Genomic DNA, 15,725 nt, shown 5'->3' with positions numbered 1-15,725 from the left:
GTTATTCATTCTCCACTCTAAACATGACTTGCTAATATAGATATCGAATACTCTATAAAGGGAATACCACATGCATGTATGGTAGGGGCAAATCCACTATCTTTTTCTTCCCTCTTGCCACAATCAAACATTCTTTCCAAGAGTTTGGTGTTCAATCTCTTCCAAGCTTCCTCAACTCTTGAGGGAACTTGTTGCCCCTTTTTTAACCTACAAGAACTTTCTTTCTTCCCATTTCTTTAACCTACGAGAGCGTGCTTACTATCCCTCCTTTCTTCCCTGACTGACTGTGAATCATCATTCTCCTTTTGAAATAGTGCCTCAATATTTGGGGGGATAGATTACAAAACTCAACCTCGTTGTTAGAAATCCAAAGCAAAAGGGCTTTACCCCTTGAGTATGAATCCAAAATTTTCTTTGCACTTATGCAATTCCATAAGTAGTTTCCACCTTATTTTTCTCCCTTTTCTCTATCTTTCTGTGACACACTTTCACAGAGGGGGAATTAAAGGGATTTTTCTGTTATTTTTTTCACCATCTCCTCTCCCTTCACCACTTCTTCCACCATGATTTCTATAATCATACTCTCCCCAAGATGATGAATTAGTTTCCATCAAAATAATATAGAAGAGACAGATACAAAAGAACAAATAAGAGTTTTGAGTGTTGTTCTGCTGGAAAAAACTTTGTTCTGAGTTCCTCCCTTCAAATCTACTTGCCAAAGTTGTTTTTCAGTGTTGTTCTACAAAACTTGTCCACCCTGAGTTGTTCTCATTTATGTTGTCCAAATCTTCGCTCCAAAGTATGAAATGAAAAATGAGATGAATTGGGGTTTAAAGTACTTTTGTAGACAGCCAAGGGGAAAAAATTTGATAAATAAGGGGCCCATCCCTCCTCAAATGCAGTTGGTGTGGGGAGGCCATGTGGACCCTCTCTACCTGTTCCCTCCAAAATCAGCAAGGTATTTTACAACTTTATTTTTTATTTTATGTAGGAAATGTTTCTCATGTTGATCAGTGCTCTATCCTATAGATTCTGATGTGAATCAATAAATCTACATTTCTAATACAAACTGGAAACCCGTTTGCCAGCCTAGGATGGTGATTCCAAGGGTGGAAAACTGTCTAGGATTCATTGTGTATTTTTAATATTTCATTGTTATTAAAATAATTATTATATTTATGCTTAATATGCCTTGAAAGTCTAATATGTCTAGTAGAAATGGTACTTCTATTATTTATGCTATGATAATCAAATTCATAGATGGAGGTTGGAGCCTAGAAATGAATCTAATATTCTCTCTAAAATATTTCCAACAAAGTAAAGAGGTTCTCAAAATTGCGTTCTTGAAATTATCTCATGTGGTTGACTATCTCCAAACTAGGTGACATCTTGATCTTAAGTCATATGTTTTTTTTTGAAGTTCAAAATTTATGGGACTTGCTTTTCTCTTGTGTTTACAGGTTCTTCTTATGGGTGCAAGTCATGATCAATTGAAGAAAGTTAAAGATGTTGTTCAATATGCAGTGTTTTCATCTTACCATTTAGCCCTTGAGACCTGTTTCCTTGCAGATGAAGTTGCCACCTTACCTAAACTTCCCTTGAAATCACTAATAATTGTTGCATTGCCAGACAAACAATTAAGTTTAGATAGATATATTTATATGATATCCAGTTCTTTTTTTCCTATATGAGAACAAAAACACTTGGGAGAAATGAAAAACCTGAAAATGTATAAGACAATGGCAATGTCTTTGCCTTAGCAGATTACCCTCTAATCGATAACAATAAGGGAGAGTCCAAACCACCCATTACTAGCGGAGGGATGGGGCCACCTATGTCACATGTTACTACTAAATCTAGTCATGATGGAATCATTGTTTAAACATAAATTATTTTCAAGAAATCCTCCATAAGAGATACATGTGCTAAAGTTACAGGGGTACAGAGGGATACATATCCATTTGGATAGAGAACTTCCTTGCCAACTACTCCTTAAGGTGATTTATCTGGATTTTCAACTTCAATAAGGGAATATTCAAATGAAATTATATTTTTTGTGGCTCTAGGTTCAACGTATACTTCTTATTCTAAATATCCATTAAGAAATGTAGATTTTAAATCCATTTGATAAACTTTGAATTTTCGAAAAATTGGAAGAGCAAGAAACATTCTTATGGCTTCATGTATAGCAACAAGTGCAAAATTTTCTTCAAAGTCTGTACCTTCTTGTTGAGCATACCGTTTACAAACAAGCCTTTATTTATTCCTAATAACCTCTCCATTTTCATTCAAATTATTCTTGAATATCCATTTTGTTCCTATAACATTTTTATCATGAGGTCTAGGAACTAATTCCCAAGTATCATTCTTTTCAATTTGGTCAAGTTCTTCATCCATGGCCTTAACCCAACATTCATCTCTGCTAGCTTCATTTACATTTTGTGGTTCTATGGAGGATAGTAATGCTAGATAACTGGAAGATCCTACAAGAGTTCTTCTTGTCTGTACTCCAGACCCTTTTTCTCCTATAATTCGAGATTCTCGATGACTCTTTTGAACATACCTGGATGGAGCCTTTCTCTTTCAGATGTATCTTCTTCTGATGCTTCATTGGTTTCTTCCTCTATATCATTTCAATTTGATACGGGAAAGCATTCAACATCTTCATCATTATCATCTTCCTTTTCTAATGTCACCTGTTTCAATTTTCTGCATGCTTCATCGATTACAACATCAATGCATTCAACAATTTTTCAAAGTCTCTTATTATAACATTTGTATCCTTTAATTCTAGATTAATAACCAAGAAATATTCCTTTGTCTGCTCTGGGTTCAAACTTACCAAGTTTTTCATCATTCTTTCTGATGAAACATTTTCTTCCAAAATCTCTGAAGTGTTTTACAATAGGATGCTTACCATACCAGAGTTCATATGGAGTTTGATCACTATTTATATGTACATGAGCTTTATTGAGAATATTTACTGTAGTATGTGCTACTTCACCCCAAAAGGTGTCAGGAGTTCCAGACTCATCAAGCATAGCTCGAGCCATTTGTTGAACTATTCTGTTCATTCTTTCCACCACACCATTTTGTTGAGGAGTTCTGGCAACATAGAACTGTCTCTTTATTCCATGTTGTTCGCAAAATTCAAAAAAATTCATATGATATGAATTCTCCTCCCCGATCATATCTGATACATTTGATTTTTAGATCTAATTCATTTTCAACTAAAGCCTTGAAGGCCTTAAACTTTTCAAATGCTTCATCTTTATGCTTTAGTAAACCAATTCAGCACATTCTAGAAAAATCATCAATGAATAAAATGTAGTATTCTTCTCCATGGGGTGACGTTTTCTTTAATGGCCCACACAAATTAGTATGAATGAGTTCAAGAGGCTTACTTGCTCATCCTTCTTTGGCATTGAATTAAACTCTAGTTTTCTTATCGAATTTACATGGTTTGTAGATGGTATTTTATGGGATGATGATATCTGGAAGATCACGAACTGCCTTGAGGCTGCATGATTTTCTTATTTGAGAAAATCTTAGATGCCCCAATATTTTGTGCCATAACTAGTTCTCTTCTGTTTTTCATAGATAGCATTGTTCTTGACCTCATTTTAGTATATATAGACTTCTTGGAGTTCTTGTACCTTTGATTATGGTCTTTCCTATGTCAATCTCACGAACCACGCATTCTTTTGATCGAAACACAACTTCATTTCCTTGATCACACATTTGACTAACACTCAATAAGTTATGCTTTAAACCATCAACATACATAACATTTCCAGCTTCAAGCTTTTCTTTTAGATAAATAGAACCTTTACCCTTAATGACAGCTGGTGTGTCATTTCCAAAAGAGACATTCTTTTACTTTTCTAAAGCATTGTATGGAATGAGTTTATCTTTATCACCTATCATGTGTTATGACCATCCGCAATGAATGTACCACTAATTTTCTTGTCCTTTTGCAAACAAATCTATCCCACATCTTTTTTACTGTAGTTCCTTCTTTTTCCATACCTTGGAGTTGGATGATGTTTGCTCCTTTTGATATGTTGGCTGAAATTTTCTCCTGCATTCAGATTATTCATGACCAAATTTATTGCAAAATGAACATTCAATTTCATATACAAGAGGAGAAAATTTATTATAAGATATTTTCTTGATTCCGATCACGCTCCTTTGTTTTCTTGCTTCTCTAGTTATGATAGTTTTTTAAGCAACACATTGAACAACCTTATGACAAAAAGTTATGGAATTAAAAACATCGTCCATTAAAGAAGAAGTTTATGTGATCATAAAATCTTTTGGTATTGTTCATCTTTTGGTTGGTTCCTCTATTGATGTTCACCTTTGGAGTAAAATGAGCATGATTTACCTTGGGAGTACCTTTGGGCTTTTGCTGAGAATGGACACATTGTTCACTGGTTTTTGCTGAATCAAGATAGGTTCTGGTGATGGCTGAAGACTTTTCTGGTTGGGATGTTTCTCTAGTGTATCCAAGACCAGTCTTTATAAGAGGAGAACATTGAACCTTGATGATTCCATCTAAGGTTTCTGATCCTTTAACAAATCTAAGATTCAAATTTTTTTTTTCTCAAGTTCTTTTCTTAGACTCACTACTTCACATTCTAATTTCTCATTGTGCTTTTCCCTTTCAGTGAGTTGATGTGTCAAAGTGTCTATGATCATATTATTTTCTTCCAAACATATTTTAAGATGAGTGATTTCTTCAAGAAAATCTTCTTCTTCTAAGGCATCCATAAACTCATCATTTTCATAAGTCGTGAGTAGTTTAATATCTTGTTTAGATTCACCTTCATCACTATTAGATAATCCATCACTATCTTCATGAGTATGATAACTGCTTCTATTAAAAAATTGTTTCCTACTACCTTTTGTAGAATCCTTTTCTTTGTCATGGCTATCTTTATGAGGACATTTGGCAGCATAATGACCAACTCTACCACAAGCAAAACATTTGAAGGGAAGCTTGCCTTTGAATCTTCCAGTACCCAGTTGAAGTTTCTTCACAAATTTTACCTCATCTTCTTCTCATATATACCCTGATTCCTTGAGATATTCTTTTTCTTTTCCCTTTGCAGAGGTTTTGAAAGTGGCTTTTCTGATTTCTGATCGACCTGCTTTCCTCATTTCAAAGGCAGTTAAAATTCTATGAAGTTGAAAAACAGTAACACATTGTAGATCCCGCTTCTCTTCAATGGAAGATACTTTTGACTCAAATTTAGAAGATAGAGATCTTAAAATTTTCTCTACTATAGTAGCCTCAGTTATTTCTTCACCCAAATTATTCATACGATTTACAATTTCATCTACTCGTAAAAAGTAACTAGCAATACTTTCATCACTGTGCATATTGAGAATTTCATATTGAATTATGAGAGTTTGGAGCTTAGCACATTTTACCTGGGAGTCTCCTTCATAGCTCTAAATGATTTTGTCCCATATTGCTTTGGTTGTGTTGAGCGGCATGACTTTGACAAATTTTGATTCTGATAGACTTCCCAATAATTCATTCACAACTTTGGCATTGTTTTCATATGCTTTATTTTCTACTGGATATTGGTATCCTCCTTCCACAATTGCCCAAACATCAACTCTAAGTGACTGAAGATAGGCTCTGGTTCTTGTCTTCCAAAATGTTAAGTTATTTCCATTGAAGATTGGTGGTCTGATAGATCCCATTCCTTCGTGATTTCTCATCTTGAGAGATCTTCCTTCAAGTGATCAAGCTTCTTCTAAAGGACCTCCTCTGATACTAATTGTTGGGAAAAATACTAAGAGGGTGGGGGGGCGGGGCAGGGGGGGGAGTGAATCAATATTTTAAACTTTCACAATAATGATTTTCTTTTTCAAACTGTATACACTATTTTACTGAAACCAACCAGTGTATGTCCATGCCTATAAAGAATGAAACCAGCGTATAGATAATAAACTTTGATAAACAACTAATTCATTGTCTTAAATCAGAGTGTGATGCATTTACTAAGTAGTAAACAAATGCAGTAAGAACAGAATAAATCAACACACATAAGCAACACACATGAACACTAGGATTTTTCAGGTGGAAACCCAATGTGGGAAAAAACCACTATTGTTGTCGTCTCAGTCTTCAATCTTCTTATAATAAAAAGTGTTTACAAGTTTTTTACTAGTGCATAATTTTTCCAGTACGCAGGCATCTACCTGCTAAAGGCTACAACCTTCACTCGTTTTCTAGCTTCTACTGGAAGGGAGCTCCAACCCCCTATATCTTGTACTGTCTAATATGTTTAGCAGTATGTAAGCGTTGGCCTACAGAAGGCTACTACCTTCACTCTTCCTCTAGGGAACATGTTTCATAAATTTTCAGACTGGATACTCCTGGTACACAACAACACAATATCTAGGCCATGTTTTATCAAATTTTCATACTGGACCCATTAGTAACATTGAAGCTCAAAATCAATCATCCATTAAATACATTGGAATCAACCAATCACTGAAACCCAATCATCAATATCTAATATAATTGAAACTCAATCATCAATCTTTGAATCAACCACAACTGAATCAATCAATCATTGAAACCTCTGACATAACTGAATCACCTAGTTATCAATTTCTAAATCAACCACAACTAAATCAATCAATTTACTGAAAACTCAATCAACTGACACTTTATCAAAATTCAACCAATCAACTGGAACAATTAGAGCATTGTAACCAAAACACATAACTGAACCCAAAACACTACATCAACAACCATAACCAAGTTCAACCTCAAAAATCATATGATTAGTGTATACTCTACTTCAATGAAGCCAAGCTACATATATACACTAATTTCTATAACCCAACCTACGTATACCTATAAAGATACTGAATCATAAAACCTTTGAACCAAAAACTGTACCAACCAATGAAATTTTCAAGATCTAATGTCATATTACAGAGTTCTAAACAAATATCAGCAAATATCACCCTTCTTACTCAATCAATTAATCAACCAGACTCAATCTCCTTATACAATTAGTTTTACTTTTAGATCTAATGAAGACATCATTGACGAACAACAGTAAAATAACAGCACTAATCAGATAAATCAGTCATCTCTGAACACCAATATTTTCTTCTACATACACTACTTGGAAGTGTTGAACTGGCATGTATATGTGCCTTCACCAAGGCGAACTAGTGTATAGATATGAAAATAATAAATTATAACTTCATAGCTATTCTAGACTTCAGATATACCCAGATCATAGCATATAAAGGATAAAAACATGAATTAGCAATCAGATATATACTATCCATTATCAGATCATACAATGATAAGTCATTTTAGGGCTCATGATCCTTATCCAACATTATATCCAAAGGTGCAGAAGATATTTCAGATCTATATCATAACCATAACCCTTACAACCCAAAATATGCTTCAAATAGAAGTATTCATGAAAAACCCTTTTACTTGCACACTTAGCCCTTTGATATTCTCCTCCTTATATACTTAGAACCTTTTAAAATACCTCGGACCAAAACAACATTTAGAACCTGTGGTATTCTTAGACAAGATCAAGTATTCGTAATTTCTCTCAATATTGTGGGCTAATACCATGGTATGGACCGTTGCTATTATTAAACCTTAATTTTCCATCCCATATGCACTTTTCCTCTTGTGAAAGTGCGTACATACGTATACACTCCTTTTGTTCTATGAACCCACTTGTATATGATACTTGGACTAGATGAACCAGCGTATACAACTTAATACAACTTAAAACCTTATTTTTCTACAATTGCTTGATTCTGATCTGTAGTCCTTTGTTCCATCATCCTATTCTTCTATGCCATTACTATGTAACCTCTGAATTGGCCTGTTACAATGTGAGTTTCCCTTTATCAATTGTGAACTCACCTGTGTGTGGATTGCCATCATGGACAACACATGTAGCATAATGCCAACAATCTGCCCCTTTGGACTTGATGGAAACCATATTGGTGTTGATCACTTCAAGTTGTAGAACCTGTTAGATATATCAAGAAACACCAAGACACTCTCCCCCTTTGACATCAAGGGAAAAGGGCAAACCAAGATATTCTCCCCTTTAGTACATGCTGAGATGCACTATACTGTCCATGCTCCCCCTGAGCATATGCAGAGTCTACAAAAATATTTTTCAAAAGAATAACATGACTCTATAGCTCAACTATGTGAGTATGACTTTCCTATCACCAATGACGCATACATAGATCAATCACCCAACCAAGTGGGGATATACCAATTGTTCATACATGACAAAAAAATTGCAATTATTACATCATCCTTCCCATGCGTAGTGGGGGTACAAATTACATCATATGTCCAAAAAGACTCATTCATAATATACGATGACAGAAAGAGACATATTATTACACCATATATCTTTACATGGCCTTTACAACAAATGATATTAATAACTAAGACCATAGCTGAATTCAACAACCATGATGCCAACAACAGTGGGATACATATCCATTTGGATAAAGACCTTCCCTACCAACTACTCCTTCAAGTGATTTATTTGGATTGTCAACTTCAATAAGGGCATATTCAAATGATATTATATCTCTTGTGGCTCTAGGTTCATATGGGGTAGTCACGTCATATTTGGAACTTCAAGATAAGGAATCAAAAGATTCAGATCTGGAAAGTGGTTTCATTGTTTCTGTTTCATCATGGATTAATCTTAATTATCAAATAAAAACAAAGGAGGTACCTGGGAAGGTGGCATGTGAGAATCAAGGAGTAGCAAAAAAGGAAATGACATTCAAGGTTTTTATGGATGAGCAACTTTTAAGGTACAAGAACCAACAACATGTTTTCTCTAAAGAAGACTTTCCACTTTCTCCTTCTGATCATTAAATTATATTGGTTTTGTTATTGAGTCACTATGTGTTGAAGGGGACAATTTGTGAGCGTTCACAACTCTTTTGCATCAAGTATTAGGGCAGTTTTGACAAGAAACAAGGAAGGTACCCGCAAAATGATTTGTTTGACTAGCTAGATTTTTTCTTCATGTCTCTTTCTTCTTCTATAGTTTTTAGGTAGATTTTTTATTCATGTCGTTTTCTTCTTCCATGGTTTTCTCTTGCTATATTGTAGACTTTGCACTTACACATTAATAAATGGAAAATTTTGATGTAACAAAATACCAAAAACATGCAGAATTCATGTTGTCGTTTCTGTAATGAACCCTCAGAAGAACATGTTCTCTTCTATAGACATTGTCAGGGTAGCCTCACGATATCAGTAAGATAGTTACGTTACTATTGACATTACTTGGTGAACGTGAAGGAAAAATATGGATGTGGTGCTTGAAATGTGCACGGAAAGATGGAGTTCCAGAAGCAACCTCACGAGTAGTCATGTCGATGCTACATGGGGTTTATCCTTTGGAAAATTCCTAGAGCTTAGTTTCTCTAATCATGTTGCAATAAGTACAGTTTCTAGCTATGGTCATTCATTACATCAAGACTACCTTTTCTTTTATAGGTATGCCACTGAATTCGACTGATTTATATTTCGCAAGAAATTTTGATGTTATTTATTTTATTATTTTGACCTTGTGATATCTTACATAATTTATGTAGCTCTTTATTTTTCCAGAGTACCCGTAATTGTTTATGATAGTTAATGGTTATTCCATACTAATCTATTGGACCTACATTGTTCCCAAATTCAATGTGACAAGTTTGGCAGTATGATTGCATGTTTCCGATATTGCTCCATCAATGTTTTGTTTGTGCATTTGCCACCTTCAAAATTAGAGTTCCATGATCCACATCAACAATATTGGCTCAGAAAGGAAGTTGCAGAGGTACTTTGTGATACATATTGTACATATGGGTATATTCTTGCTAATTTATTTATATGCCTATCATACCTATGGCACAGGACCCCACAGATCCAAACTAATGTGCATTTTGATGCAAATGAACAGGTTGTAGATAAAGTGGAAATGTTGTTTATAGAGGTTTTTAATTTCCTCTATCAGATAAGATAGAGAATCACCACATCTAGATCCTTTATTCTAGTATTAAAGTTCCTGAATCAAAGAGGTAAATTGCAGAGCTTGAAGGAATGTTGCATAAAGAGACAGTTGGAAATCATCTTCATAGAGTTCATTCTTTGGATGCAATATATCAAATACAAACATGGTTTGTTGTAAAAGGCCATCATTATTGACAGGCAAGTTGGAAGACCCGTTGTTGATATTTCAAACCTAAACAGTATAAGGTGTCTTCTTCTTTATGAAGCCTATGAATGGGATCGTTTTCTTTGATATTTAGATTCGTCTCATAGAGTAAAAAACTCTCTTGCCAAATTGGAATCTAGTCCACTAGAGGATTTTAAGACTCCACATAGGGAATATGATTCTACATAAATGAAAAATTTGGAGATAGTTAGTGTACAGTGAGATATAGTGACAATGCTAGTGGTGGTTTTGGCATTCCAATGACACAAGACATAGGCTCCACAGTTGATGGAATTTTTTTGGATAGTGTTATCTATTCTGAGAATCTTCAGTTCAAATATATCCAAGTTGGCAACAAGCATGTTTTAAATAATGGAATTGGGGCAGATTTCCATGACTAATGTGGAAAATTCCTACTTTTGTGACCATTTAGAGGGAATTGGTACGGTGAATGGAAAATTAGATCAAGGCATGAAAATTATTAAATTGGTAGAAGGTAAAAAAACCCAGCATCTGGATGATGTGGAAGAAGGTCCAAACATTATAGATTCATCCAATATAACTAATGGTACCATGTTTCATACTTTTGACATGGTGAATGTGATTCGAACATCAATGTTTCTGAGACAATTCCTTTTGAAATAGTTCTTAGTAGGGACAACGCAAATGGTTGGGATGAAGATCTAGGAACATGTCAGAAACTGTGAAAGCAAGATTCTACTATCGTGGCTGATCTATCAGATGCATTAGATGCAACATGGATTGGTGAAGGCCAATTAGTAAAAGCTCAGGATGTACCTGCAACATCAACAAGGGTAGGAAGTTGGTTCTGTCACTTTAGCCACTATTGCCACTGGCAGTGAACCTGCAAAGAGAAAAGATTTTCATCCTGTTCAACAAATTGCAATAGGAGATAGGATGATGTCTAAATCTACCTTAAACATGCAAAATAAAGGTGGAATAGAGGTACTTGAGAAAAACATCACTCTCTCACCAGTAAAATCATTAAATCTATTTGAAGAGTTTGGAAGTTAGATTGGGACTCCTATGTCAAACTTACCAAATAGTTACAAGAAGAGTTTACAAGAAAAATTATTAGGGTCTATTAGAGTTGACTCTTTGAGAAGATATAGTCCTATATTTGTCTCATCAGTCAGTCATCTGGGTGGTAATGGAGTGGGTAAGCTACATTTTCAAAATTTTGTCAATATGGTTATTTTTGTTTATGATGATGAGCCAAAAATCATAACAGCTTATGCAATGAGCTCGCAAGAATATTAGGCTTTCCTATATGACAAGGCACCTGATAGTGAGAAGCAAAATGAATAGACAAGGATAAAGAAAATGAATGTGCAGATTTATCTAGTATGGGTGGAATTGTTTTAAATCCACTTTGCCCGTCGAATGGTTCCTTAGACTCGAGTAAAGTTATTTCCAAAGAGAGAAGTTCAGGATCTAAGGATATTTACACATATGGCTCCAAAGGGAATGGGGGTTTAGATTCATCACTATATACAAAAGATAAACATGAAAAAATATCCTTTTCTGATGAGGGTCCTCCCATAAAAGTTTACTCGGTAACCTGTTATTATGAAAAACAATTTGATGCCCTTAGGAAAACGTGTTGTCCAACATAAATGGACTTTAGATTGTCACTAAATTGTTGCAAGAAATGGGGACCTTGAGGAGGAGAGAGCAATGTGTATTCTGCAAAATACTTGGATGAAATATTTATTATTAAGCAAGTCACGAGGACAAAATTGGAGTCTTTTATGAAGTTTTCCGCAGAATATTTCAAATATCTATCCAACTCATTAAGTTATGGAAGCCCCACATGTTTGGCAAGGATCCTTGGTATTTATCAGTTTGGATACTCATTATTGCTTATTCTATATTTTACAATTACCTTTTGTAGGTTCTTAGAGAGTTTATCGGGCTTTGTTTCCTTCATTGTGTGTGTGCATGCTACATAATATGTTTATCTTTTAGGTCACTATAAAGAATGAAAAAGGTGGCAAAAAGATCAGGATGGAAGTGATGGTAATGGAAAATCCTCTTTTTGAAAGAAATGTAACACAACTTTATGACCTCAAAGGTTCTAATAGCTCCCAATGGTAATGGAACTTTAGTGTAATATGGATGCCATCTTTGTTTAATGTACACTAAACATGTTCAAATTAGTAGATTTCGTTGCTGGTTATTTTTTTGCTAATAATTTTTATTTTTATCACTAATCCTATTCTATATGGATATGTTTGTTATTCCCCTAGATCTATTTTATAAAGGTAGAGGGGGGATGAAGTATATTTTTGTATTGTGTAGTTTTTTTTTCTTTGAGGTTATTGTCTTCACACCCCATTTCTAGTTGAAGTACTTGTGGGAGGACACAATTATCATTGAGAGGTAGAGAGTGATTTCCTTATATCCATGCAATTTCATCTTTGGATAATCATGCTTGGTGTGGATTTGGAATTGTTTGAATGCCCCTTGGATATTTTGTTGGTGTAACAGATATTAGCCAAACTTTGTGCTTGCAATTTTAACATTTGTTTAGTGGTTACATTTTAGGATCATTGTTATTGATCTTCTTATTTTGACATTTTGAATTAATTAATAATGAGAAGAACTCCCAATTAGTTTTCTAGACCCCATAGCCAGTAGGATTGAAGCATGTAGCTCATTATTCATAATTGCATCATATATACTCACTATTTTTTTGCTTTTTGGCATGCAAGTTAGTATTTTAGAGATATTTTTATGCTGTCACAATTGATTTACATGATTCACAAGGTGAAAAATAAACCTTTGGTGTAATTGCAAATTTTAGGTATGATAATTATAGGTCATTTATATACTATACATATGTTCAAAGTTTCACTTCTAATTGAGTATCTTATATGTAACTATTTTTCCTTCTACCCACTTTTCATAACTTCCATAACAATTAGGTAGAGACTTGTAACTTTGATGTTATTTTGCTTGTTTAGTAAAATATTTGCAAAGACTTGATAAAGTTTTATAATTTATTGAAATTTGTAGAATTTACAATTTATAAAGTTTCAAGTTGTAAACTTTTAAAGTCTAATTCTTTAAAGGGAACTAGATCAATGGAAGAGCACCTGCTTTACAAGCAGGAGGTCGCTGGTTTGATTCCATCGTGCCTTGATATTATATGAAATGGTGACTATTAATTTTTGGTGACGAAGATTCTTTTGACCATCACCCATGAGATTATGGTGACATTTTTCATGAAAAACCTTGAATTTCACCACAACACCTATACTTTTGGCGATATGGCCTTTGGTGACGTTTAATTTTTGCTGACAAAATCTTTTTCTACCATCACCAATAAGCTTATGGTGACGTTTTTTGACCCTCACGAAAATATGAAATGGTGACAGTCAACGAGTGTCACCATATATATGCATCAATAGTGACGACCATGAAAGGTCCATCACAATGAATCATTGTTGTTCATATGAAATGGTGACAGTCACTATCCGTCATTATAATCATTATTCATGACAAACCTTGAATGTCACCACAACGCCTATATTTTTTTCTATGCCACCTTTGGTGACATTCAATTTTTTGGTGACAGAGGCTAGGGTTTGTCAGCATTGCTCATATGAAATGGTGACGGTCACTATCCATCATTAAAAATCATTATTGGTGACGAACCTTGAATGTCACCACAACACCTATACTTTTGGCGATGCCACCTTTGGTGATGTTAAATTTTTGGTGACGAAGGCTCTTTTAATCATCACCAATGAGCTTATGGCGACAATTTTTGACAGTCACCAATGACCTTTTCTGTTGTAGTGAATTCAAAATCAAGTTTGAGCAAAGGGGGGCACAGTGGCTCAACCCAGTTTGGAAGTGCTCATAAAATCAATTTTAACAACCCTCCCATTACATCAAATTTCAGCAATGCTAGCCCCGATATCCCCTAGAAAACAAATGGCTCAATTTATTAAAAAATTTCTCTAGCAGCATGGAAAATCCAACATCAAAAAATTCCAAGAATGGTAGACTTCCAAAATTCATGGCGGGTTTGGGAATCTGAGATCCTTTAATTATTAATGTGGCAATGAGAGAAAATATGGTGTGGCTGTTAGCCATTGGATCAAATGATTGGTGGAAATAATTCTTTTACAGGAAATATTTGGGGGGGATAAGGGAATGAAGTATCCTTTGCATCCCCTCAATAAGATGTGGATCATACATTTGGAAAATGATGGTAGCTTCAATCCTTGTTAAGCCTTCTATAAGCCCCATATTAACCCATAAAACTCATATTCAACCATAGATATTGAGTGATTACATTTTTGTTGTTATATTGTTATGTAGGCTAGAACCCCTCATGGTCCCATTTTATTGTAATGGTATCCTTTGTTTCCTACATATATACTAAGAAGACCTAGTCTTAATATCATAAAATATTGTCTTGTCCATTATATTTATTGTATAAGGAGGTTCCACATTGAAGTGAATTGTAATTATTGGTTTCTTATCATTTTTAAGGCAGAAGGACCATAGCATTCAGTACCAGTGCTCTTGATCCTAGGGTTTTGTTTATTCAAATAGGTCATCGTGGAAGTTTTGCTATAATTTTTTTATAGGATATTTCAAACCGTAAAACCTAGATAATATTGAAAAGACATCATCATAAATCTCTAGTTCACTATAGTTTCAGAGATGGTCGAAGAAAGTTAGAGTTTCTAAAAGATCCTAAATTTTGTCTCAAACAACTCAGTTAAGAGTTTTTGTTATAACCTTTTTTTTTGTTAGGATTTAGACCTTGAAACTTCGACCACATTGAGGAGACATCGAGGTGAAAATATGATCAAAGTTTTAAATATTTATTCCATATGTTTTCGGATATATGGTCCAAGGAAGTTAATGTTTCTGTATGCTCCAAAATTTAGTCTCAAATAGGACAATTTGGAATTTTTTTCGATAACTTTTTAATGTAAGCTTTCATAAACTGAAACTTGGAGCATACCAAGGAGCTATACTGGGGAATATCTTATTTCATTTTGCGTAGCTTTATATGTTATAATTTTTAATTTATACCCTATGTAAGTTAGGTTTTGAGAATAGTCATGAAATAAATTTTAAACATACCAACTTAGTATTTTGTCTATATATTCTTGTTATAAAATTTCAGACTATGAAATCTTCAAGTACCTTAGGTATAGATGAAAAATTTATATTTCAACAGTTGGACATGTGGAATGCTACACAGGTTTTCTTGTAGGAAGAGGCCAAAAGATCAACAAGTTTTTGGATAGCTACTATAACTTTTAGTTGGCACATCAAATTCAGTTCACACCTATGTAATTACATAAACTACATATTAGAGTATCACGAAACAAATTTTAGATATATAATACCTCAAACCTTGGATATATATCAATAAATATTCAATCATTCTCATATTCTCCAAATAAAGGTATGTAACTTACTATT

The 15,725-nt window shown here is 34.2% G+C and overlaps 1 pseudogene; it reads left to right on the top strand.

Moving 5' to 3' along the window:
- LOC149178890 (1-phosphatidylinositol-3-phosphate 5-kinase FAB1B-like) overlaps positions 1-9,569 on the top strand; it is a 33,030-nt pseudogene extending 23,461 nt beyond the window's left edge.
- The last annotated feature ends 6,156 nt before the right edge of the window (positions 9,570-15,725 follow it).

This window comes from Pinus tabuliformis, chromosome 4_1 (genome assembly GCF_031772625.1).
Source record: "Pinus tabuliformis cultivar Carrire ecotype Pingquan chromosome 4_1, CPIR1, whole genome shotgun sequence".
In the NCBI taxonomy this organism is placed as follows: domain Eukaryota; kingdom Viridiplantae; phylum Streptophyta; class Pinopsida; order Pinales; family Pinaceae; genus Pinus; species Pinus tabuliformis.
This window is presented reverse-complemented; position numbering and strand designations above follow the sequence as displayed.